The 25,434-nt window shown below is 45.2% G+C and overlaps 1 pseudogene; it reads right to left on the reverse strand.

The window, feature by feature from the left end:
• The window catches only part of LOC142765781 (hemicentin-2-like), a 65,034-nt pseudogene extending 41,733 nt beyond the window's left edge, over window positions 1-23,301 (reverse strand).
• Between the last annotated feature and the right edge of the window lie 2,133 nt (window positions 23,302-25,434).

Consider the following 25,434-nt stretch of genomic DNA (forward strand, 5'->3'; position numbering starts at 1 on the left):
TGGGCGCGCAACTTTTCACGCATCAGAAGCACAATGTGCGTTTCTTGAGTTGCCGCAGCTTAAAGGCTCACATCGTAGTTTATGTTAAATATCAGGCACTCACTCTGCTACACGCCATTCTTTTTTTGGTGGATAGTAACTTCCTGCAGATAGTCTAACCATAAATAACGTATACTATAGCATGTCGAGTAGCTTCTTGAATGAAAAAGACTCTTAGTTTGCTTGATTTCCTTTGTTTCAGCCGTTCCTTAAGACAACCGAGTGTGTTTGAATTCGTTTTTGATCATCAAGAACATGTACGAGTTAGTAAAAACTGATATTGTAAAAAATATTTACACCTACTTGGTGTCAACCTCAGATTTGGTCACAGTAGTGGAATAGTTTTTGTGGTGCTTCGCTGCTGGCTTTTAAGTCTCAGGTTGGATGCAGATATTTCTTAGGGCGAAACGCTAACTTTCTGTGTAGCTAGTTTTATCTGCCCGTTCAATAACTCTGGGTGTTCAACATTTCTGGGGTCTTTCATTAGGACGTGTGTGAAAATTTTATCCTGCTGAACGAATGAAACTTGGTTGTGCGATTTAGCGTTAGTTGAATGGCATTTAGCCAGTTTATATATTTCCCCTCTTAAAGAATTGGAGTACTAAAATTAAGAACTTCACCACATGCTTTGTTCCATGCTCCGGGTGTTCATGCAGCAGTTTGTTTTTTTTTTCTCATCCGCTCCTCAGTTGTGTTCGTATCAGCAATGCATTGGAACAACTTCTAGAGAACGTTAAACAAGATCATTGAGAGAGCGAGCGGCCCCTATAGGCGTCGGCCTTAAGCATAGTGCGGACTACTGAGATGTAAGACAAAGCAGGCTCATTCACAGACAGCAGCACCATTTTTTTTTTCAAGTGCCAAAACTTAAGCACCGTATATATTGAAAAGCTTTTTCTTTTTGTGAATATGGTACAAAACACGTCTTCGTTATTCTCAAATTTCGCTGAGTTCGGCATTGCACGGAGAAAATAGCGTAGACTTGTTCTGCATATAAACAATGCGTCTTCTTTCTCGTTGAGCCTGCCACGCTGATTAGTTATTTGCAGCTAGCAGTCTAGGGAAATCAAAGATTGTTCACGTGGAGGAATCGGGAGAGGGAGTGATTCGGAAGCTGTATAGCCATAACGCTAATACTATAGAGGTCACTGCTAGTACTATAGACTAATACTATAGAGGTCACTGCTAGTACTATAGGGGTCACACTAGTACTATAGATGTTACTGCTGCAAAACTATGGCTTCAAAGGTGGTTCTCCGGGGATGATAAAGGCCATCATGTTAAGATGTTAAGTTTGGCAGCAGTGCTCGCAGGCTTCACGTCGCTAACAGGTTTTCTCTGTACGCAGCTGATCACATTCCTGGGATCGTTATCGCCGCACACTGCAAGCAGTACCACTGACGAGAGCACTATTTCGGACAGCCAAATCGGTGCACATTGTGACGACATACAGTGCAGTTCTACGCCATCTACAAGAAGTGGCTGCGGAACGAATTGCGCCTGCGCGGATGACGTGTCCCCAGAACACGAGCACTTCATAAGTCAGGAAACTTCCGCTCTGACGGCAGTTTGGCAGCAGTGCTCGCAGGCTTCACGTCGCTAACAGGTTTTCTCTGTACGCAGCTGATCACATTCCTGGGATCGTTATCGCCGCACACTGCAAGCAGTACCACTGACGAGAGCACTATTTCGGACAGCCAAATCGGTGCACATTGTGACGACATACAGTGCAGTTCTACGCCATCTACAAGAAGTGGCTGCGGAACGAATTGCGCCTGCGCGGATGACGTGTCCCCAGAACACGAGCACTTCATAAGTCAGGAAACTTCCGCTCTGACGGCAGTTTGGCAGCAGTGCTCGCAGGCTTCACGTCGCTAACAGGTTTTCTCTGTACGCAGGTGAGAATTTCACTACTGCACCTAAACTCTGTTATTGCTAGCACTGCTGCCAAGCACCATTGTATACGTTGTGTCAGCTGCTGTTGTCTTGTTGAAGGATGAATAAGGAACTAGACGTATTTCAGCGAGAGATACGGAAGGAACTCCGCGATTTTAAAAAAAGTGTGGACTATTGTAGTGCAGTGTGTGATGACATAAAGCCGCTCTCCGAAGAGATAAGATCGTTACGAAAAGAACTCGCAGATGCGCGAAAGGCAAACGATATTCTCATGATGGAGACGAAGAAATTACGCATGAAAGTCGAGGACCTGGAGGCGTATACCAGAGCAAACAACCTTGAAATCAAGGGCGTGCCCAATGAAGGTGACCCTTCCGAAGTAGTCCAGAATATTTGCTCAGCAGTCGGGGAACCCATCACTTCCACAGATATTGATGTTTGTCACAGAATGGGAACAAAAAATCCCGATGTAAAGAATATCATTGTACGATTTGTTCGCCGGGAGAAACGAGATGCCGTCCTGGCTAAGGCCAAGAGGGCACGTCTTTCTGCTAACAAAATTGGTTTCCAGTCAACCGATCCTATATTTGTCAATGAAAACCTAACCCAGCTTGGGAAACAACTCCTAGGCGCAACCATAGCTAAGAAGCGTGGCGTTGGATGGAAATACGTGTGGACGCGCAATGGAAAAATTTTTGCCAGGAAAACGGAATCATCAGAGGTGCTCAGAATTGCTGAACGCGACGATTTAGAAAAGATGTGCCGCTAGGTATCGAACAGGCACTCTGAATTGATACAGTCTGCTGCGAAATGGCGTTATTTGACAGTTGTCAATACCATGATGCAGACAGTTTTAACAAAGCGGTCACGCATATTGGAAGGCACTTCAGTGCTTTACATTTGAACGTGCGCAGTATTAAAAATAAGGTTTCTGATCTCAGCATGTTCCTCGATTCCTTAGCTATAAAATTCGATGTAATTTTGCTTTCCGAGACATGGCTCGCTCCTAATGACTGTCCTTCACAACTACAGTCTTACAAATACAATGGTGTTACCAGGACTAATAGTCGTGGCGGAGGCGTTGCTTTGTACGTGAAGGACTGTATTCCTCATGATATTATTGATGAGCTAACCTTTTTGACGACTACCGTTGAATGTATTACAATCCGATTACCAAATGTTCTAGTTACTGCAGTGTATCGGCCACCCGCAAGCAGCAAATCTGATTTTCTTGTTATTTTTGAAACCATTATATCTAAGCTTCACTCGTTCCGCGTGCCATTTTTTCTGATGGGTGACGTAAATATGAACATGCTAAGCGATGACGTTGCCACTATACAGTTTGAAACTATTCTGTCCACCTATTGTACTGAAAACACTATCGGTCTGCCTAGCCGAATCACGGACCATAGCGCCACTCTTCTGGACGTCTGTATCACAAACGTGCCGACGAATAAGACTTTTACAGGCTTATTTTCACTCGACCTTAGTGACCACTTACCCATTTTTGCTCTTTTTTCCACTGCAACGAATAAGCCTAGGTACAATGAAAAAACAACGTACCGCGTCATAAACCAGCTCACCCTAGAAAAATTTCGTTCTGAAATAACCCATACGGACTGGTCTTTTGTGTACGCTGAGCGAAATTCAGATCACGCATATAGCGCTTTCTCGCGCTATCTGAAAGCATGTTATGACAACAGTTTTCCTATGGTGACATACACAATAAAGAAAACGAAAATTCGTAAACCATGGATCAACAAGAATCTTCACAAAAGAATCAAAACGAAAAACAAAATGTATCATAAGTTTGTCCAAACACGCGACCTAGAGGTGCTGAAAAAATTCAAAACGTATCGCAATAAGCTAAACGCCGACATACGCAAGGCTAAGAAGATTTATTATGAATGCCTATTCGCCAAGATTTATAATGATCCTCGTAAACTGTGGAATGAAGTGAATAACCTGGGACAATTTACCGAAAGTAAAATGCGTATTAATGTCAAAGCCTTCTCCCAAGATATGAGCGACGAAGCAGCTATCACGGCTATGAACGAATATTTTGCCCATTCTGGTGATTATGTGCCTCTTTCAGGACATTGTACGCAAGAAAGGATTACCCGTAGAACGAGAGAGCCTAACACAATCAGTCTAAGTCCAGTGACACCTTCAGAGGTACACAGCTCGATAATTAGACTACGTAACAATGTCGCAAGAGGCGCTGATGACTTAAGTGCAGCGCCCTTGAAGCACGTTGCGGACCTTATATCGGAGCCCTTGGCTCATATTATTAATTGCATGTTAGTTTCTGGTATTTTCCCCTCAGAACTCAAGGTTGCGCGTGTATGTCCTGTGCACAAAGGCGGTGCTTTGAATGACATTTCTAATTATAGGCCTATCTCTGTTTTACCAGTGCTATCGAAGGTATTTGAGAGTGCCATAAATTGTAGACTAAGGAACTTTCTTTCAAAGTATCAAATAATAAACCCTGCTCAGTATGGTTTCCAGAAAGGAAAGTCCACTGAATTAGCCCTATTAAACGTAAAAGAGGTCATACTGAACAATTTTGAAAAAAGACTATATACAGTAGGACTGTTCCTTGACCTGAAGAAGGCTTTCGATAGCATAAAACATGACATTCTAGAAGAAAAATTATTTGACTATGGATTGCGTGGCGCTGCTCTTAAACTTATTACGAATTACTTATCTGATAGAAAACAATATGTTACACTCGGAAGCTTAGCGTTAGAAGCAACTGAACTTAAGCAAGGCGTTCCACAAGGTTCTATCTTAGGACCCTTGTTATTTATACTTTATATAGATGATATATGTAATATCCCATACACAGAAAAACTAGTCATGTACGCAGATGACACGAATGCCTTTTTCAGTGCTGATACAGTGGCCGATCTTCAAGTTACTGTAACTAATTATTTAAGACACCTGGAACTGTGGCTCCATGAAAACAAGCTTGACTTAAACGCAAGTAAAACAAAATATGTTATATTTAGGCCTCCTAATAAGCCATGCATTACACTGAATTTCTCCTTTCAAGGCACCACGCTGGAATGTGTTAAAACGCAAAAATTTCTAGGAGTATGGTTTGAGGAAAACATGTCATGGAACATACATATATCAAAACTTGTCTCTGAATTAGGTAAAACTGTTGGCTGCATGTATAAGTTATCAGACCTTGTACCATTATGGCTTAAAAAGGCTATATACTACGCCCATTTCTATTCTCGGTTATCTTACTGCGCACTAGTATGGGCAAAAACGTCTGCTCAGAACCTCAACAAACTAGAGACGTTACAGAAAAAGGTTCTTAGAATATTTGAAAAATTTTATGGGCTTCCTAGCGAACTACGTACTCATCAGCTCTTTATAAATCATGATCTTATTAGAGCAAGTGACCTTTACACATATAAACTAATACTTTATATTCAGAAAAACAAACTTCATCAGCATTCAATTGACAGCTCCTGTCGATACGCTCTCCGAAATCAACTAAGACCAGTTCCCTTTTCTCGCACACGTTACGGAGAATGCCTTCTACACCACCAGATACCAACAATATTGAACAAATTCTTAACCAGTATCGACTTCGAACTGCCTGAACGTATATTCAAGAAACATGTACGAAGTATGTTGTTACACGCATAGGAATTGCTCAAACAGCACTAGCTATCTTTCGTTATCATGTTTTTTACATGTTTTCTTTCCTTTTTGTATAAGAATTGTTGTTTTGCGCATGTGCCTACAAGATTTATGCGACCTACGTGAAATTATGTATGTATTTTGTTCACTAAAAGGAAAAAGTACTAAGCTCTCATTTTGGCTTATGCATGTACAGTGAATTACGCGATATTTTTGTAAAATGCCTGCTGCTCTGGAACGGGTTCTTGGGCTCTCTCAAGATGTCTCCGACATCTTTTCGCCTAAGGACCTCCGACTTGATGTTGTTGGAAATAAACTTGACTTGACTTGACTTGAAGATACGTCCTGTGGGGTTTACGGTGAACAATTTTACTGCAGTAGCGTTATAAAACAACCTACTTTTCTGAAGTTCTTTTTGATGCGTGCAATGATATCGTTATGGATTCCACAGTACTCTTTCATAGGCAGACACTTTCAAAGAGCCAGATGCACAGATCTGACTGGTTAAACACATACAAACACCACAGTCCTGAAATCATTGTAATAAATGCGTGTGCCAGTATCAAAAGCCTCAATAAGTCAGAAATTATCAAATTTCACTTAGAAGCAAGTTTTCCGTGATTGGCCCACGAAAACCTATTCTTTCTACGTTAGGTATTTAGCAAACAGCCAAGCCTAAAGTTTCTGCTGATTGCTTTAATTAGCGTTAAAGTGAGCGATAACGTTTCCTGAGCATCTCTGTAATAGCATTCACTGCACTAGCCCCTTATCTTTCCAAATTCGTGGCTTCGTAATATTACGTTGATACGTTGATAATTACTCGTGTTTAGAGCTAATTGTCACATGAACAAAAGTACACCTTCCGGAATTCAGCGGCCAGTAACAGAACTTGCGTTTCAAAGAGATACATAATAAACCACATTTATTCCTCAGGCTACGGTATAATATTTTCACAACAATTCTAATAGGCCACCACAGTACATTGAGATAGTTAAGACAATTGATTTTGCGTTACATTGACTTCCTTCACAATATTAGCTTATTCGGTTCACAAAGGAGCGCCTTATGAGTTCACCCACATTTTCACCAATTAATTACCTACTTAGTTGCGGCTGCATAGATTTTGTTGTTATTTGGAGTGCAAGAATAATTGAACAAACGCTCGAAGGCATCACTGCGTCGCAAGTGTTCGCAGTAGACAACGTAAGGCAAACTCACCGACGACATGAAGACGCACCGTCGAGTTTCTTCGGGCACTGTCGCGGAACACGGCTGTGCACGTGTACAGACCAGCGTCCTCGAAGCGTACGCTGTTCACCTTGAGGCTGGCCGGGTGGCCGATAATGGAAAAATAGGCCCACCCCACCCAGCCATGCCCAGCTGAACGGTTGACCTGCAAGAACACATGCACATATAAAACAGCGTTGATGCAGGTGTCGCATATGATATTTCCCCAGCTAGCCCGCCACAGCGTCCTAGCAGCCAAAATGTCTCCAAAGCATGCAAAAAAGGACCTCATCCCGTCGTATTCTCGAAGCGCACATGGGCACGCCTTCAAATATAAAGTCAATAGCAGAAGGACATTGCATAAAGCCAGCGGCGTAAACATTTTTTGCGGGGGGGGGGGGGGAACCTCTTAGATTTGAGGGGAGGGGGGCACATGTCAAATGTGGCCACCCTGTCAGATGTGGCCAACGGCACTGCATGGAGCAAACGACGGGCATTTTCTGAACTTTCGTTGGGACCAGCCACAAAATTTGACAAGAACAGTTAGCCAACTTCAGCCATTGTGGTCACCAAAGTTTAGCAATATAATGTGCAAAGATGGTAGGCAGTGCATGTGTTAGTGGGAAAAGCTCTTCCTAATGATCAAAAGAGGCATCAAAAGAGCTTTTTATTTGGCCCAGCTACCTTGCATTTGTTTTCTCTTATTAATTTTTTGGGTTTATTACAGCTAGAATTATCGGCAAAAAAAATTGTTCCTGTAATACTATAATGGTAAGTCATTTATGACATTCCATAACTCAAGAAATGTACGTATGAATGAACAAACGCATCGATCGAATCACTATTATGCTTTTAAAACAACCTGCACAATATCTGAATATGAAAAAAAAACATCCATCATTTAAACCGAAATAGTACCTTCTGAGCTTAAGAAATTATTATGCTTTACTTCAAACAATGATATCCAAGTTAGTTCCTATACATAGTGAAAAATACTGAGGTATAGATATAAACGAATAAATTTGTCAACAAACAAGAATGTATCAGTAGCGATTGAAATGTGGTAACTCTTTACTATATTCCTAAGGGTAGTGTAGGCTGTTTCTTTTTCTGCATAAGACTTAAAACTCAGTAATATAGATCAATATAAATTGTACGACCATACGCGCCCCTGAAGGAAAAACGTTTTCCTTTCATAGCGATAAACCGTGCCTACCTGTAACAAGTTGTTCCCTCGTGCTCCCGTGGAGCTCGTAGCGCCGGAAGCCATAGTCCCGCCACCCACGGTTCCACTAGAGGTGGCCTCCTTGCTGACCGTCGGGTCCGGCCCGAAGTCCACTGTGTATATGGGTTCGCGGCTTGCTGCTGCCGCGCGGAAACCATAGCCTAGAGAGGGTCCCGCGCCACCAGAACCGTGAGACTCTCGTTCAGCCGTGTGGTACCAGTGCACGAAGGCCAGGGAGTCGTTGGAGAGTGCGTCCCGCAGGTCGCACGGGAGCTCCGTCTGATGGCCCTCGCGCACGATGAGACGCTTGGAAGTGCCTGTGAAACAAATTTTCGAGGGAAAGGTATAGGTGCGGGAGCACAGTATTTTTGCGTAAGCACGAAAATACCCAGTACTCCCGTGAAAAGTTCACTGTAATGTCCGCTAGCTTTTGTGTCATTGAAATTATCGCAAGAGCACGCTGCATGGCACCAAACTAACCTACAAATATAAGGCTTCATTTATTGTGTGGAGGAATAAAAAAAACAGATTAAAACAAGTTGATTTTCGGCAATTATAACAAAACATTCAACCCTGTCCGCCACCACCGTCTTGAGTCCATGTACCACACACATCGAATAAGCGCGGCTCACGTTTGGTACATAGTTGTCTCCCGTCTTCAAGGCGTCACTCTATAGTTGCTTCAAGTTTTCTCAGCAGTTGATTCTTATTTATGTGCGAAGCAGGGCGCGGAACACGCGTGTTTTCAGCTTCAGCCAATACGCCTAAATAAGAACCTCCACAGCTTTTCACGGTCCACGCGAACTAGTGGTTCGAATGGGGTGTTCCTTTCTCAACCCTATACGCATCTGAACGAAGAAACAAGAAACGGATCTTGTGGAAGCCAGTTTTTTTTTATTAACTACAACTACGTGATGTTTCATGAACTCTTGCCATGCTGCTTATGTTCTGGCCTGTGGCCAGTAGCCATGCGAAAATGCGTTGTAGTTGGGCGCATTCATGGCGTGGGAGAAGAAGATGGAAGCGATCATCCGGTATTCTTCGAAATAAGAACGTGGCAGCTACAAATGAGAATTTATTGCCCAGACCGGCGGGCTTCTGCACTTCTTCGAACGAGTATTCTCGTTGTGTAATCTTAAGCAAACAGTTCTTGGGGCGAGGTTGCTAGCGTTGGGCCTTCCTCGCAAGCGCCGAAAATCGCAGAGCCCACCAGACGTGACTAATTCATGCGTGAATACCCTAGGCTCTCGTGGTTGCTCGTAAGACGTCTCGAGACATTTTACCGCAAAAAAGGTTCGCAAGTTTTTTCGTTTATTTTTTTAGTTAGCAACTTTATTTTGGCTTTCTTTGCTGACTGATCTCTCAGCTCTTGCTTTCACATGGGCCTGTCTGTCTTGCCAATGTTTCTCGGTTAATAGCCACAGAGTCTTTCTCTGGCGGATTTTCTACGAGTTTGCATTTTTCTTTCTTGAAGTCTTTGATACGCTGTTCAGAATTCTTCCCCTCTGGGTTAATTAGGTTCCGGCATACAGAACGCGATTGTTTTCGCTGTTTCGAGCTTCTTCAGTGTTCTTTAAAGTTCTAACTAGTTCCTAGTACTTAACCAACTAGGTCAGCACGACAGCGGAAGGAAAAACGATCTTTGATTTTGCACACTCTCAGTCTTCCTGCATTTTTTTTCCGTGAAAGTTTTCAGTGGGTTATGTTTCGCGTTAACCCTGCTATACCATCTATGTCTGCTGAACCTCTTCCTGCTGGCTGCATAAAGTCATGTAATCTTCTTAGATATTCACTAGTATAGACGCGGAGGCAGGAACAGGTGGCTTGACTGAAATTATACCTCTTTATGACTAGTGTCATCCACGCAGTATGTCATGACAATCTGCATTTACGTAGAGTTGAATCTATAGTGCTCCCACTATACCTTGTGCAGTCGCTATTCGGGTCATCTCAATTACCGATGCTGCTTTGTCGGCCTACTGGAGCTACATAATCTACTGAACTGTTGCAATGGATTTTGCAATTGCCGCTGCACTTGCCGAGTTCAAGAATAACTTCTCACAACCCTCTCACCTCTAAACAATCTGCTTGAGGGTGAGAAGGTTGAAGCCCTTCGTGGTAGTTCCTGCGCTGTATAGAGGTGGAAAATCAACACTGGTGTGTAGAGGCAGGCACTGCGCCGTGCTCCCAACCGGGTTGCACAAATTAGGTGCCTTTCTCATCTTCTAACCACTACCACCACCATTGAGGCAGATATCTTTGAATACTCTCGAGTATGAAAATGAGGACGTTAATAGGCTTATAGTAGTGCTTAAGATGGCTAAATGGCACCGTTTCTCGGCAAGAAAAGGTAGAGCTCACTCAGATTGACTCAAGAAATATATTTTGTGCTTAGAGCTCACGCACACACAGATTGACCAAAAATGCCTTCAAGTGAGCTACTAGCCACCGAGACCACACTCCATTGGCTCGCGGCTATGGCAATGTTACAGATGTGCAGTATGCGGCTTCCTAACAGTACTTCACTACGCATACAGTAACATTCGTTGCGTAGTAAACGGCAAGCTGAAGTGGTGAGACTAAAGCATGCGCAGGAAGGAGCACAGTCAGCTGCACAGAAGAGATTAATTTGTAACGGTTGCTACACTACAGAGCTTCTTTTGATCGTGAACCAGGAGAATAACGACTCCCGATGACACCATCCCAGAACGCAAGCCTGATTCCTAAAGAAGACGACTTAATTTCCCGGTTCTCGGGTCAAACAGTAACTCTGCAAAATGGTGGCGATTATATTTTGTTCTTATCTTACCTCTTTCACGGCGTCCTTATGGGCTTCTCGATAAGTGAAAAAGTGAAAATGAGGTCTTGACTCGCAAATTAACTTTTGAGCACCTTGGAACATCATTTGTTTCAGTTGATGTTCTGTCAAGATAGCAATCGTCTCCATTATATGTCGTTTTATTTTTTTACTTCTACGAAAACCTAACGATGAAAAACTTTTTCCTTCACAGAGTTCTTAAAATTTTGAAATAAAGATAGAAAAGGCCCCCGTTAAATATTGATTGATTTTGTGTGGTTTAACGTCACAAAACCACCATTGATTATGAGAGACGCCGTAGTGGAGGGCTCCGGAAATTTTGACCACCTGGGGTTCTTTGACCCCGTTAAATATTCAAGAAGTGCTTACAAAGCTACAAAAAATATTTTTGCTGAAACCGCGCTGATACTGTTTATCAAGGGAGTTGGTATAATTTCTTCCGCCATTCGGAGTATTCTGGCCAAACTTCTTTCCATGAATATTATTATAGCGAAGCATTTCTTTGCGTACCGTGGCCACTTTGAGCATCTATCTATCTATCTATCTATCTATCTATCTATCTATCTATCTATCTATCTATCTATCTATCTATCTATCTGTCTATCTGTCTATCTATCTATCTATCTATCTATCTATCTATCTATCTATCTATCTCTCTATCTATCTATTCAGCCGACTACGTCTGGGTGCTTTCGTGATTACCCCCTTTACTTTAGGTGAACTAAACTTAGTATGGGAAGATGAATGTGACTCGCAGGTGATGACAAATCACGCTAGTGACAATCTCGTCGCGTATGTCTTTAAGCCCTCTTCACAAGACCTATGACACATACCTGCAGGAGGGTATGTGCCACAAGTATACAAGTATGCCTCACGGGTGATTCGTAGTTTACATTTACCCTGTAACGGTGAGATAAGGCATGACTAATTTTAACATGCGAGCGCAAACAAAAATTTTAACATGCGACGGATGCTAACAATAAGTGTTGGGGCCCCAGCAGTAATCAAACCCTAGAATTCTGCATGGCAAGCAGTATCCTACTACAGAGCTACGCCAGGTTTCAGAACTACTTTTCATATAGACCCTAGCATTCGTGAAACTTCAACTTTAGTGGCAGTCTTGACTACCCAATTTTATAAACACTACATATATGTACGCCTATGATGCACTCATCACATTGTGTTAACGTCAACTAGGGTTGGGCGCCATCCGCTCAAGTTTATTCATGTAGCAGTGTCCATGGCTATCATCCTCGTGAACACCAGTGCTTTATATCAACATACCACTTCTGTGTTTGTATTTATGTTTCCATTGGCATCGTTCCGGCCCTCTAAACAACTGGGTATACGAAAAAGGTATGCACGTGTCCAACGTTTATCTGCGAGTGTATTTTTGCGCATCGTCACTGCCGCTTCGTAACGTGTCGCGAAATGAAAAATAACAGGACAGCCATATTTAATCCACGAACTTCACATAAATTCAATTCCCAAGGTAGGTGAATTCGGTCAAATTTTAGTTTCCAAATTTATTCTCCACATACTGTTTTACCTAGACATATATACGGGAGTGATTTTATTTGGAAACCTAACATACGTGATTTTTGTTAATAAATTAGGATATTATGTAGGACTCACTGCGCAGCATCTCAAAACTATTCTAATGCTAAGCTGTTCTCAGTGCAAACAATCATTCTTAAAATTTGAAACAACTAAATCTCAAAGGGGTGTTTTGACGGAACGCACAGCCACGATGACAAGAAATATTGGAGGTGCCAGATATGGCGTGTGATGTGTGGTGCGCGTTCAAAGTGCGCGCCTTCGAAAAGTGCGCGTCACGGAAAAAAAAAACAAAAGGAGAAATACCAGAGTGCACGTGCGGTGCTGCTTAAACAAGAATGACGACGTTAAAGAGCGTCAAGCACGAGGATGCGTGGCAGGACGTGAAGTAAACAAAAGGTAAAACATCCAATGGGCAGCGAACACGGAGATTTCAAGGCCCAATGGCTTGACACCACGAAACAGTAGTATCTCCAATGAGAACGAGACAAGTGGGCCAGAGCTGAAGCAGGAGCCTGGGGAGACCAGAGCAAGGGGAATTCGAGGCAGGCAGTGCAAGCGGAAGGTCGTCACCAGACCGGGCGCTGAAGATGGGCCGTTGGGTTCCGGACCCGAGCCTACAGGACTTCCACCGGCCGGGGCCTCCTGCTGTCGGGTTCCCGCTCCAAAGGACCGTGGCCATCCGGTCCTGAACTCCTTTCCAGGGCCTGCGGACTTTGGTTCCGGCAGGCGAGCTACAGCCGTCGGGCTCCGGGCCCGAGCTGTGCGCCCAGCTGCTTGACTAGGTCGACCCTAGTTCCCGGACGCGTCGCCACCAGCCTGCGTTCTCCCATCTCCGACGTGTCCACGCTCCTCAAGCCGAAACCATCACGATTTGGTAGGGCTTTTCGACGTGTCGCCTGCAGCCAGCGTTCCCTCGTCCTCGTCCAGCCCACGCACTGACGCCGGAGTCACGGCGTTCCGGTTTCTCATCACCGCCGAAAACCAACTTGTGGGTGAGACTGCACCGATACTCTTGCGCTACTCCCATCACTCAGCCCCTTTCGAACGTTAGGTTTAGTTACTGACTTTGAACGTTCTTGTTGGGTGTTTACAGATGTGTTTCGTCATGTCCTGTCAACTGTTTATTAAGTGTTTTGTTTTGTGAGGAATCTTTGCCTTTTTACTTTTCAATTAAACTTTTTGTGTGTTTCTTGGAAACCGAACGGCTTTGTCCTTATTAACAAAACTCTCTGAGGCTCAGCCCGGGAGAAAAACAAATCAGCAACAAGAACCCTGCATCACAAACTGGCGTCCGCAGCGACAGGACAAAGCCGTTGGTTTGACACCTTCATTTATTGACGCGGTTGACATCATGTCGAATATGCGAGAGCTAATGGCCTTGGCGGATCGCATGGGAATTGATGGGGCGGATTTTAAAGCATGGTACGAGGAGAAGGAGGCACGAGCACGAGAGGAACGGGCTGCGGAACGAGAAGCTCGAAAGGAACAGTTGGAACGGGAGACGCAGGCCAAGAAGGAGCAGCTTGAGCTCGAGACGCGCGAAAAAGAAAAACAGCTCGAACTGGAGACACGCGCAAAGAAGGAGCAGCTGGAATTAGAGAACCAAAACCTGCAACTGCGTCTTAGACTTGCCGAAGCTGAGAGTAGCCGTGTGGAGACAAGAACTGTTGACTCAGCACCAGGCTCAGCACAAGAAAGGAGTGTTTCATGCAGCGTGAATCCTCATAAGTTGATACCGGGATTTAATGAAAGCCGGGACGACTTGGACGCCTATTTAAAAAGGTTCGAGAGAGTCGCCATCGGTCAAGAATGGCCTAGGGACAAATGGGCCACAGCTTTAAGTTTATGTTTGAGCGGAGAAGCCTTAAAGGTGTTTGGAAGACTTTCGCCGGAGGATTCACTCGATTATGATAAAGCCAAGTTGGCGTTGCTCCAGCGTTTCCGTTTTACGGCCGAAGGGTATCGGGAAAAGTTCCGACAAAGCAAGCCACAGGACGGCGAAACAGGCAAGCAGTACGCAACTAGGCTACTGAGTTTTTTCGATCGTTGGGTCGAAATGTCGAGGACCGGAAAAGAATATTCGGCTCTTCGTAACTTGATAGTTACAGAACAGTTCTTAAGAAACTGTCATCACCGTTTGGCACTTTTCCTGCGAGAAAAGAACTTCAACAAGCTAGAGGACATGGCCGAGGCCTCAGATAACTTTTTAGAAGCTCAGAGGCAAGTCAACCTGTTAGTTTTCCGAGAAAAAGTGGAATCTAAAAGCAATACGGAAAAAAGTGGTAGTTACTCGGAGAGAGGAGCAGTACGTTGTTTTGTATGTGGCAAAATGGGTCACAGGGCATCGGAGTGCCGATCAAGGTCAAAACAACCTTTCTGTGGATATTGTCAGAAGGCGGGGCATGATTCCAAAACTTGCTCAAAGAAGAACGGTTCAGCCAACAAGACGTCATGTCTTTTGTCGCCAGAGGAGCACTCAACGGAAGTGAAGCTTTCACCGGACAAAGAAGAGGACATGGCGGGCGCCGTGAATACTCACCCGAAGTTTGCCACACACAAAATGCCCGTGTTACAGGGCCGAATCTTTGGCCGAACCGTCTCAGTGTTGCGGGATACGGGTAGCAATACACTGGTGGTGCGTCGTTCTCTGGTACCCGATGAAGCCCTCATAGGTACTACCGCTACGCTATTCTTAGCCGATGGCAGTAGCATCATCGTTCCCGAGGCGGAGGTGGAAATTCATTCACCTTATTTTTCTGGTACATCTATTGTCAAATGCATGACAAACCCACTCTACGACCTTATCGTCGGAAATGTACCAGGTTCACGTGAAGTCCATGACCCCGATACCAAGTGGGAGGAAAGGATTCCGGTAAAAACCTACCCCAACTATATAGCGAGTGGAAAAGGAGCAGATAGAGAGGATGGTACCCTGAAGTCTTCAGTGGTTGGTATCAAAATCCGAGAGCAACGGTCAATCTCATCTGAAATCGATGTACCCACCTTGAAGACGACCCGAAAGGATCTTAGTGCCGCTCAAAAACAGGACAAGACCCTAGATTCTTGCAGGAGTAAAGTAGGTCAAGGGCTACAGGGAGGATCAAAGTCCTATTCGTTCGAGATAGAAAAGGGGCTGCTATACCGCTATTATCACCTACCATCTGGTAAGGTGATTCAACAAGTAGTAGTGCCCCAAAGATTGCGCAGCCAAGTGCTTACTTTGGCGCACGAAACCCTGATGTCGGGGCATCAAGGAATAAAAAGAACGATTGATCGTGTTCTACAATCATTTTACTGGCCAGGAGTTCGAGGTGAACGAGGCAAGAGGAAGGTCACAGCTGGGAGCTGAAGACAGGCAGTCGGGTGGCAGACCTGAGCCTTCTGGACTTCACCCGGTCTGGACCTCCGGACAACGCCTTCCAAGGACGGCGAGCTGCCTCAACGGTCGAGACCAAGGCCTGCAGATTCCGGTGCGGGTGCAGCAACGGCAGTTCGGGTCACGGGCCTGAGCCTTGCAACCAGCCACCTCATCGGGCGAATCTGGGCCGCCACAGGCATCACCGAGCGAGTCCCGTTCCATCGTCGCCGCCAGCGAGCATCGGTACACGCCGTCGCCACCATTACAGCAGCAACGTTTTGGTGAGATCGAACTTGCTCTCTTCCCTGCACCGCCGAATCACCGCGTCCGAACTGCATCATGTAGCTGTGACTTTCCGTCGGCAGTTTCGGGACTTTAGATGTTTGTTTTCCTTCTAAAACCCGCTTTTAGCCAGCTACTCATTTCTTGTAGTTTGTGTTTGAGTTTTGCTTCAGTTCTGCAGTAAATGTTTAGGTGTTGTTTGTTAAGCAAACGGCTTTGTCCTTATTAGAAAAACTCTCCGGGGCTCAACCAGGAGAAACAAATCAGCAACAAGAACCCGCATCACAAATTGGCGTCCGCGACAGGACAAAGTCGTTTGTTTTTCCAGTAGATTTTTTGACGCGGTTAACACGATGACGAACACGTGGGAGTTAATTGAGTTGGCGGATAAAATGGGACTGACGGGAGCGGAGTTTAGAGTATGGTACGAGGAGCGGATGGAGAGGGAGCGTGAGCAACGGGCTGCAGAACGAAAGGCGGCGAAGGAAAAGCTTGAATTGGTGCTTAGAGCTAAGAAGGAGGAGCTAGAGCGCGTAACGCGTGAAAATAAAGTGTTGCTAGAGCGTCAGACACGCATACTGAAGCAGCAGCTCCAATTAGAGAGGGTGGACTTCGAGCGGCGACTCGAGCTTGCGATGGCGAAAAGGGGGCAGCTGGCGATGCAGAAGGTCGAGCAAGCGGTGAATGTTTGCTCCGATAGCAGCGTTTGCTGGAGGGAAGTCGATTCCTGCAAGGTTGGCCTCGAGCCTCGCGACAGCCTTACTTCGGAGCGGGAAGCTCAGATAGAGGAAGGCAGAGAGGTGGACAGCCAAGAAGGCAGGAGTCATGAGGAGTTTGTTGAAGCGACGGAAAGCTTCTCTGGCTGGGAACATATTACTTCCGTTAGCTGCTTGGGGACCTCTGAGAGGCCAAGCACCTATGAAGAAGAGCGCCTGGATATGGGCGACCTAGAAGCTGTGGAAAATGTTGTGGAGCAAAGCTTCGATAGCAGGGAACAAAGAAGTTCCATTCAGAATGAGGTGTGTATCAGAACGTCTCAAAGGCCGAGCACATTTCGGGAAGGGGTAGGGCTACCTCTCAATAGCTCCATGGAAGGAGCGCTAGAACGTCATTGGGAAGATGGCAGCGAATGCCATGAAGGCTCTGATATAGTGGCCATTGATTGTTTTGTACCAACAGAGGTAGCAGCAGGCACCACGTCAATGGTCCTAGACCATACGTATATCTCACTCAGAGAGAGAGGGGATTCTAGTTCACAGGATAGCGTAACTGCTATTTGTCCGAGAAAACACGATGGGAGTGCTGAAGCACTCTTCAAAATAAACAGTATCGAATCGGAGGTGGGCTCGATAGTAGGCATGGAGAGTGCCAGACAGGGTCTTGAACCTGAGAACGTGATTGGTTTTGAACCTATAATTAAGTCCACTCAAGATGAGCTGTATAATGACCGAGCACAACGGCATCCCTTCTCAAGAATCCAGGAACCTCACACGCTTGTCGGAGCGTTTGGGCTTGCTGAGGGCACCCCGAGCTTGTGTTCATTAGATGGTGAATTAAAAGAAAGCATTTGTGTGAGAGATTGTGGCATTTGGACATTCGTGTCTCAGTGCGTTTCGTGTCGACGCCGACGGCTCGAGACCGCGCCCTGTTCCTCTGTGACCGGTAAGCGTTCATGTGGCCGGCGGGGGCGCAGACACGCGTTTCAGCGAAAGTGCATAAAAGCATGTTTGCCACAGTTACTTTCGAAACGTGCGAGAAGGGCAGTGCGTCTGGTTTGGGACGCGATAACCTGAGTGTAGGGTTAGAAAACCGGTAGCTCTTTTTGGACTTCGACTTTTAGATGCGGACACAAGTAGCTTTGTCCATAGTCGATTTTGTAGTAAAAAGGTTTATTCCGGGTTTCAGAACTTTTAAATGCAATTGGGTGAATCTAAAGTTTAAGTGTGGACATTTGGACGATGTAGCGAACTGTAGCCCGGTGATGTGTTGAACTGCGTGGTGCAAATATGTGGTTTAATTGTGACGTAGTGCAGAACGCGCACTCATCGGCAGTTTTTTTTTTTCTAAAAAAAAACTTGAATAAAAGGGGGGCGTATGTGATGTGTGGTGCGCGTTCAAAGTGCGCGCCTTCGAAAAGTGCGCGTCACGGAAAAAAAAAACAAAAGGAGAAATACCAGAGTGCACGTGCGGTGCTGCTTAAACAAGAATGACGACGTTAAAGAGCGTCAAGCACGAGGATGCGTGGCAGGACGTGAAGTAAACAAAAGGTAAAACATCCAATGGGCAGCGAACACGGAGATTTCAAGGCCCAATGGCTTGACACCACGAAACAGTAGTATCTCCAATGAGAACGAGACAAGTGGGCCAGAGCTGAAGCAGGAGCCTGGGGAGACCAGAGCAAGGGGAATTCGAGGCAGGCAGTGCAAGCGGAAGGTCGTCACCGGACCGGGCGCTGAAGATGGGCCGTTGGGTTCCGGACCCGAGCCTACAGGACTTCCACCGGCCGGGGCCTCCTGCTGTCGGGTTCCCGCTCCAAAGGACCGTGGCCATCCGGTCCTGAACTCCTTTCCAGGGCCTGCGGACTTTGGTTCCGGCAGGCGAGCTACAGCCGTCGGGCTCCGGGCCCGAGCTGTGCGCCCAGCTGCTTGACTAGGTCGACCCTAGTTCCCGGACGCGTCGCCACCAGCCTGCGTTCTCCCATCTCCGACGTGTCCACGCTCCTCAAGCCGAAACCATCACGATTTGGTAGGGCTTTTCGACGTGTCGCCTGCAGCCAGCGTTCCCTCGTCCTCGTCCAGCCCACGCACTGACGCCGGAGTCACGGCGTTCCGGTTTCTCATCACCGCCGAAAACCAACTTGTGGGTGAGACTGCACCGATACTCTTGCGCTACTCCCATCACTCAGCCCCTTTCGAACGTTAGGTTTAGTTACTGACTTTGAACGTTCTTGTTGGGTGTTTACAGATGTGTTTCGTCATGTCCTGTCAACTGTTTATTAAGTGTTTTGTTTTGTGAGGAATCTTTGCCTTTTTACTTTTCAATTAAACTTTTTGTGTGTTTCTTGGAAACCGAACGGCTTTGTCCTTATTAACAAAACTCTCTGAGGCTCAGCCCGGGAGAAAAACAAATCAGCAACAAGAACCCTGCATCACATGGCGGGATCTTTGTCATCCACGCCCACTGCTGATACAGTAGTTGGCTGATTGCTCGGAGACCTGATGCTGACAAGGTCTCACCCAGTTCGCGTATTTTTGCTGCAGAGGAGCTGTTAAGCCAGCTGTTGGCCGTGTATTGTATACAGAAAGTTATCACCTACATGAGCCTTCACAAGCTTTCCTCATTTGCTTCTTCATCGGCGTCCTTTGATGGGTGAGGGGGGGCGACTAGATAGATCTTGTTTTCTGTTTGTCTCTCTCTTTATATATATATATATATATATATATATATATATATATATATATGCGTGTGTGTGTGTTTATAACAGGTTTCCACAGCCCTAGTATTCATGATTCCTTAGTAAACTGCGATTTGCTCGTGACAGGCACAGCTTCGGCGACGAATTACAACTGTTGATTACTGAACTCGACGCAGGAAGCTGCTGAGTCGGTCTCAAAGTTATTATACATAACACTAAAATGATGTGCACAGTCACGGCGAGAAAAGTCTCTTGTGATTTAAAGAGCAAGAGACAAAAGCTCATTTTTGATCTGGACTTTCACGACAAAGTGCGATGTCCGCCGTTCTTTTTCATTTGTCAACTGACCCAACTCAGTGTGTTCTAAAGCTGCGTCCAGACAGCTTGTCGAATTCCGGCTGCACCAGCCGAATTTTCGATGGAAGCGCAAATGCTGAAAGCTAGTTTGCTTAGATTCGGGTGCACACCAAACAACCCCGGTGGTCAAAATTTTCAGAGCTCTCCACTATGGCTACTGTCATAATCATATGATTATTTCAGACGCTAAGCCACCCGTATCAGTCATTCAAATATACAGTTTGCCGAACACACCGTGAGTGGAACTATGAACCAATATTGCTGTAGAATACGTGTCTATTTTACTGATCTCTACGTCGGTAAGTTGAAAACACGTCTGCTTTCTGAAATACTCTAAAACAATTAACTCCAAGAACACAAACAAGAAGGTAGCTGGCTCTGTTCGCCTCCCTAAATGTAGGTCATGCAAAGTTCTCAACACTATGTCAATTTCGTAATGTTGGTAGCGTCCCCTGTGAGAAGTCATATCAAATTATTAGCAAACAATGTGGCGTGAAAATGCTTGTTCTGCTGTATCTAGCTCGAAATCGCAGGTCTGTGAGCAGTAAGTAGCAAGACTCGCAAATGCTGGATTAGTGGCCTTTATTGCGCTTTTTCGAAGCATCCTCGAGACAATTATTACACGGACACTTGTATAGCGCTCATGACGGTTAAGTCATCGTAATTTTCTGTGAAGCAGGAAAGCGCCCACTATGCAATTAATCCTTATTCGGTGAAGAAGTCCGCTTCCCGCTAAACATCTGAAAGATATTACGCTCACTTTGCTGTTGTGGTGACTAACGACAATGAAGCCGTATGAATCAGGTTTTGTAATAGCTTGAAAGATTTTAACGACCCACTAGTTTTAGAGTTGCCATGGTGTAGCACCTGGTCCTTATTTTGCTGTCCCTATTTTACTAAACCGGAGTATTAAGTGATACTTTTTGTGACGTCAAGCCTGCTAGAGTCTGTTCACAAAGAAGTTTGAATTACCGGCGTGGGTCGGTGGTACAATCTCGGCGCCCATGCACAGGGTTCTGGTTGGAGTGCTGATCTATCCTGAATCTTTTTAATGATTTCGTTTTTTTCTGATTTTGTGTAGTATTGATTAAGGACGTCGGGGGCAGCGGACAACCACGGCGCCAAAAACGAGTGTTGTTGTTATCTTATATCAGCCTTTGGTGTCAAAAAAAAAAACTACGAGCCAAATGGTTCTCGCTTTCGAGTCGACCTATGTGGAAGCATAAAGGACGTGTTATTTTTCTTTTTTTTTTCTCTGTAGTAAATACTTCACATACCTTGCCACGTGAAAGAGTAAGTTCACAGCATTCTGCCGTTTTGCCACACTTTCTCAGAGCCAAAATCATAAAAGCACACACTTAGGAATCTTGCAGAAGTCCCTCGTGAAATATTACGCACTTTTGTAAAATACCAAATTATGCTCTTCTTTCCGGGACAGCCAAAGCGAAGGAGCCTTTGCCCGCGGCAATCGGTTTAAGTGCTAAGGCATTCCATTCTTGCTCACACAAAAATAAAACCCTAGTCGAATAACTGCAGTCCGAGAACTATTGCAATGTTCATCGCTGCCGAACTCGAGCTCGATATTATTTTTCTCGAGGTGCCAAAACGATGGCTGATCGTGAAGGCGCTTTCCATCATTTTATCTCTGGTACTATAGTGAATCGAAAAAAAAATAGAACAACACGGGCAAAAGAAATGCTGGGACCAAAAAACAAAAAAGGAGCACATTCACAAACCTTGAGCTCAAAAAAATTGAGGAACCACACAGCAATACTTGAGCCGGAATACCTACTTTATGCTCTCTTCATTTCTTGCAAGCATTTGAAACTTCCGGAGAAGATCAGAGTTCTCTAAATAAGAAGTGACTTTGCTGAAGAAGCAATTTCCGCCTGTTATACGTTCAGCTCAGCGGCATTCTCCATCATATTGCGGAAGTGTTCGCGTTATGCTTGAAAACCAAATTCCTCATAAAACAAACCACAGCACGAAGAATGGGCGAAGCTCCAGGGAATCATTAAACCCCGTACATTATTTTTTTTATTTTGCTTCATACTGAAATGCACTCCATGACCATGAGAGAAAGAGGTGGGACTGAGCGCGTTTTGCAGCTTTTGGGGCGCCACACCAAAACGAAGAGCGTGCCACAAGTGCACCCATCATGATCGTTCTCCTCTTCCACCTACAATGCGCGCGCTTGCGGCCGGCGTTCCCAGCGCGTGGAAGCCAGGACAACGAACATCGCAGGGACAAAGCTCGTATCTGGAAGTCTTCGTCCCTCAAAGGATGTGCCGCAAAAAGAACCACAGCTGTGGTGCCTAATGTGACGCCACATGAGAGGACGAATATGTTGTTGTTCTCATCGTCGTTAAGCGCCACAGGTACACAGGCGACACCAGGCGCTGGCAACGCATAGAGGCACCACTAGTGAGCCACATTTATTTAAAGCAGTTCAAGCAACCTCGAGTGCTTTCTTATAGCCTCGACAATTGCATATAACCATCATGTTGAGCTACAAGCCAAAGTTTACTTGGTTTCAATGTTTTGCGTGTGCTGCAAAACTGTATCTTCTTGCTTGTACATCGAGTCTCGTATCACGATGTATTTATTCCGATGGGTTATTGCATTGACTTAACATAGTTTTTTACAGACTACATATGATAAAAATTACAATATAAATGACTTTCTTTAGATGGTAAAGCCTAATTTTAAGCATGGCAGATGACGTCATAGCCATATTTATGTGTCACACCCATACTAAAGAACTCAAGGCAACTTCTTTTCTCGAGATAAAAGTCTTTTTGTCCACTTTGTGAAGCACTAATTCCACGCTGTCTACTCTTAAGTAATATTGTATAGCTTTTCAAACAAAAATACATACTTTTAAGGGTCACGAAGCCTTACCCCCGTATTCCAGAACGTCCCTTCACTAAATGTTCCACCTTCAAACGAAAAAAACCGATAGAAGCGCTATCTATATGCAAAGCAAATCACTACATACAAGCAATAATCTGCAGCAATTCTCGAGTAGCACAGCGTCATTTTCAGCCTAGCGGTGGCGCAGTGCTCATTTCTGTCAAGTGAAGGGTGAAGGTCGAGTCTAGGGGCGTTTGTGAATGCGGAAGTTAGTTTCAGTGAATCACGCTACCATAGGCTCAAGAAAACTGCTGCAAGATAGAAATAAACTCGCAAAACAGGTTTCCATGGAAACACAGTGTATACTACTCGCCTTCTTGGAACATCGGCTAGTCATGTATTAATAAGAAAGGGTGCCTTAATAAATGACAAGTCTCACTCTGATTCTGACAGAGGAGCTCGTTACCTGATTCATTGCGTGACTCGACTGGGCGTTTACTCTTACCGGGTTCGTATTTTGCTTACTTGTGTGCAGTTAAGGACAGAGCTACAATACCTTGCAGAAGTTTTTCGCTGTTGGTAGCGAGTTGCAGCGCTCTGGACAGGTAATTCATGTTAGCTTCGCAAGCGTGGACACAAGGAAATCAAAGTAGGCAATACAAGCAGTGGTTGTATGGTACGTCATATACTTACGTGCTGCTGGTATGTGCTGGCAGTCTTTTCCCAAAATATGAATTCCAGGTTAGTATATGCACCAACCTCTATTGATCAGGCGTACGTCGTCAAACTGCATAGGCATAATTTCTTACACCGTCTTGGCTTTATTTCGCATTACTCAGAAGAAATTCGCTTTTATACTAAAATATCTTACTAGAGGGTTTGCATAAACGCCACAATGGCGGGGGGAGTGCATGTATTCAAGCCAGTTTGTTTGCATGTTTATGTGAACATGATCCGAATGCCATGCCTCTGCGTCTTTATTGCGCAGCTTTGTGTAACAGGGTAGCCTTCACGCCGAGCGTTTTTTGCTTAACGGGTGATCATAAATGGTGCCATCTTGAAGCTTCAAACACTGTTTTTTGTCCACGTCTTTTGTTCCGCTCCCAAAACACTGGGGCCCATTTGTCTGGCGCGAGATTCAGCAACTTTGATGAGCAGGCGAATCAGGACAGAAAGAGAAGAAATGAAGACATGAATAGAGAAAAAGACAAACTCAACAAAATTCCACGCATCTCTATGAACTTGATGATGACGAGTAAGCAAATTTAGGTACTAGGGTCTATAATGCCTACCTAGAAGTAGGCGACTAGGATGAACAGATGAACGGTGTTACCTTTGGCCCGGCAGTTCGTATTAGCAGACGCCATTCTGAGTGCGCTAGTCTGCAAGAAAGCTTCACCCCCCCCCCCCCATATCAGCACCCGGTTGGAAGCAAAAAACACGACGCTGTCCTGAAGGTGGGCCAGGCAGTGCGCTGTGGCTGGGCTACAATGAACTCGACGGTAGCTTCGGGAGAGACGAACAGCGTGAGACGGCATCACTGATGCAGTTGTCATGGAGTCAACATCTCAACTGAGCGATTGTCGCCTACGCAGAGCCGTGACAAAGCGCTGACGGTTCGGAAGCGTGGGATGGCGTCACTGTAGCAGTTTTCAGGAATGAAGCGCTTGAAGAGATGTGTTCTAGAAAGTTCTAGAATACTGTACCTAAACACAGCATTGAAATGCTGCGTACGTTCGTGCCAGCGGCTATCTTCCCCACAGAGGAGCTCTAATTCCACACTCTTCCGAACTCTACCTGCTCGCCCTGCAATGGGTTCAAGACGTGGGCTGGGTGCGTCTTTGTGTGGTGCACTCATGTTACCCATTAAACATTTTCGCCTATGTTCCTCATCAGCCTAGTGGTCCAATGTCTGCACTCTTTCTGGTGTGAGGGTAACTGAGACCTAACGTCGCCTGGTTCGCGGCAACAGTGGTCACTGCCTTCTTTAGACAGCCGTGTATAGAAACGATGGGCTATATATGTCGAAGACATTTGTACATAGTTACTGAATTATTGTACAGTTTCATTTCACTTCCATCATATAAATAAACCTACGTTCTGCCTTTGAGAACGTGTATCCTCTCAGGCGAACATCGGCTTTGTGGAAGAAGGTGGTGAGTCAGCTACCATTAAGAGACCCGCTGCACTCGATCTGTTTCTGTTCGTCAGTGGTGGAACGCCATGAACTCCGACTCCTTCACAACTGGTAGCAGAGGTGAGGTGCCATTAACCCCTAGTTCTTTATTACTGGTTGGCAGCGGTGAGATGGACCTTGCGACATGATGCTGTGTTGTGGTGAGTATTTCATCTCGGCTTTGACTTTCCAGGCTTCATTTTATAAGTGTTAGTTGAGTAGAAGCTGAATTGTGTAGGAATTCGGTAGATCAGCTATTTCTGAGTATTGAGTGAGTTAGAGGATTCGCCTAATTATGTGTGAGGCGCAGGACCAAAGTAAAGCAGCAGTCATGGTGTTGAGGTCAATGCTGATCGATGAACTTTTGGCTGCGAGTAAGATTGTAAGTATTGAAGTAGACGAAGGAATGAAAGGGGTACAGATTTAGAGTTGGACTTTTTGAGGATCCAGTGAGGAGGAGATGAAAAACCCAGTACAGACTTTAGGGTAAGAAGAAAGAGAAAGAAAAGAAAAGATTGGAACGAGAGAAGGAAAGACTGGAACGAGAGAAGGAGAGAGAAGAGTGGAAGGA

The sequence above is a fragment of the Rhipicephalus microplus genome, chromosome 1, assembly GCF_043290135.1.
Source record: "Rhipicephalus microplus isolate Deutch F79 chromosome 1, USDA_Rmic, whole genome shotgun sequence".
In the NCBI taxonomy this organism is placed as follows: Eukaryota; Metazoa; Arthropoda; class Arachnida; order Ixodida; family Ixodidae; genus Rhipicephalus; species Rhipicephalus microplus.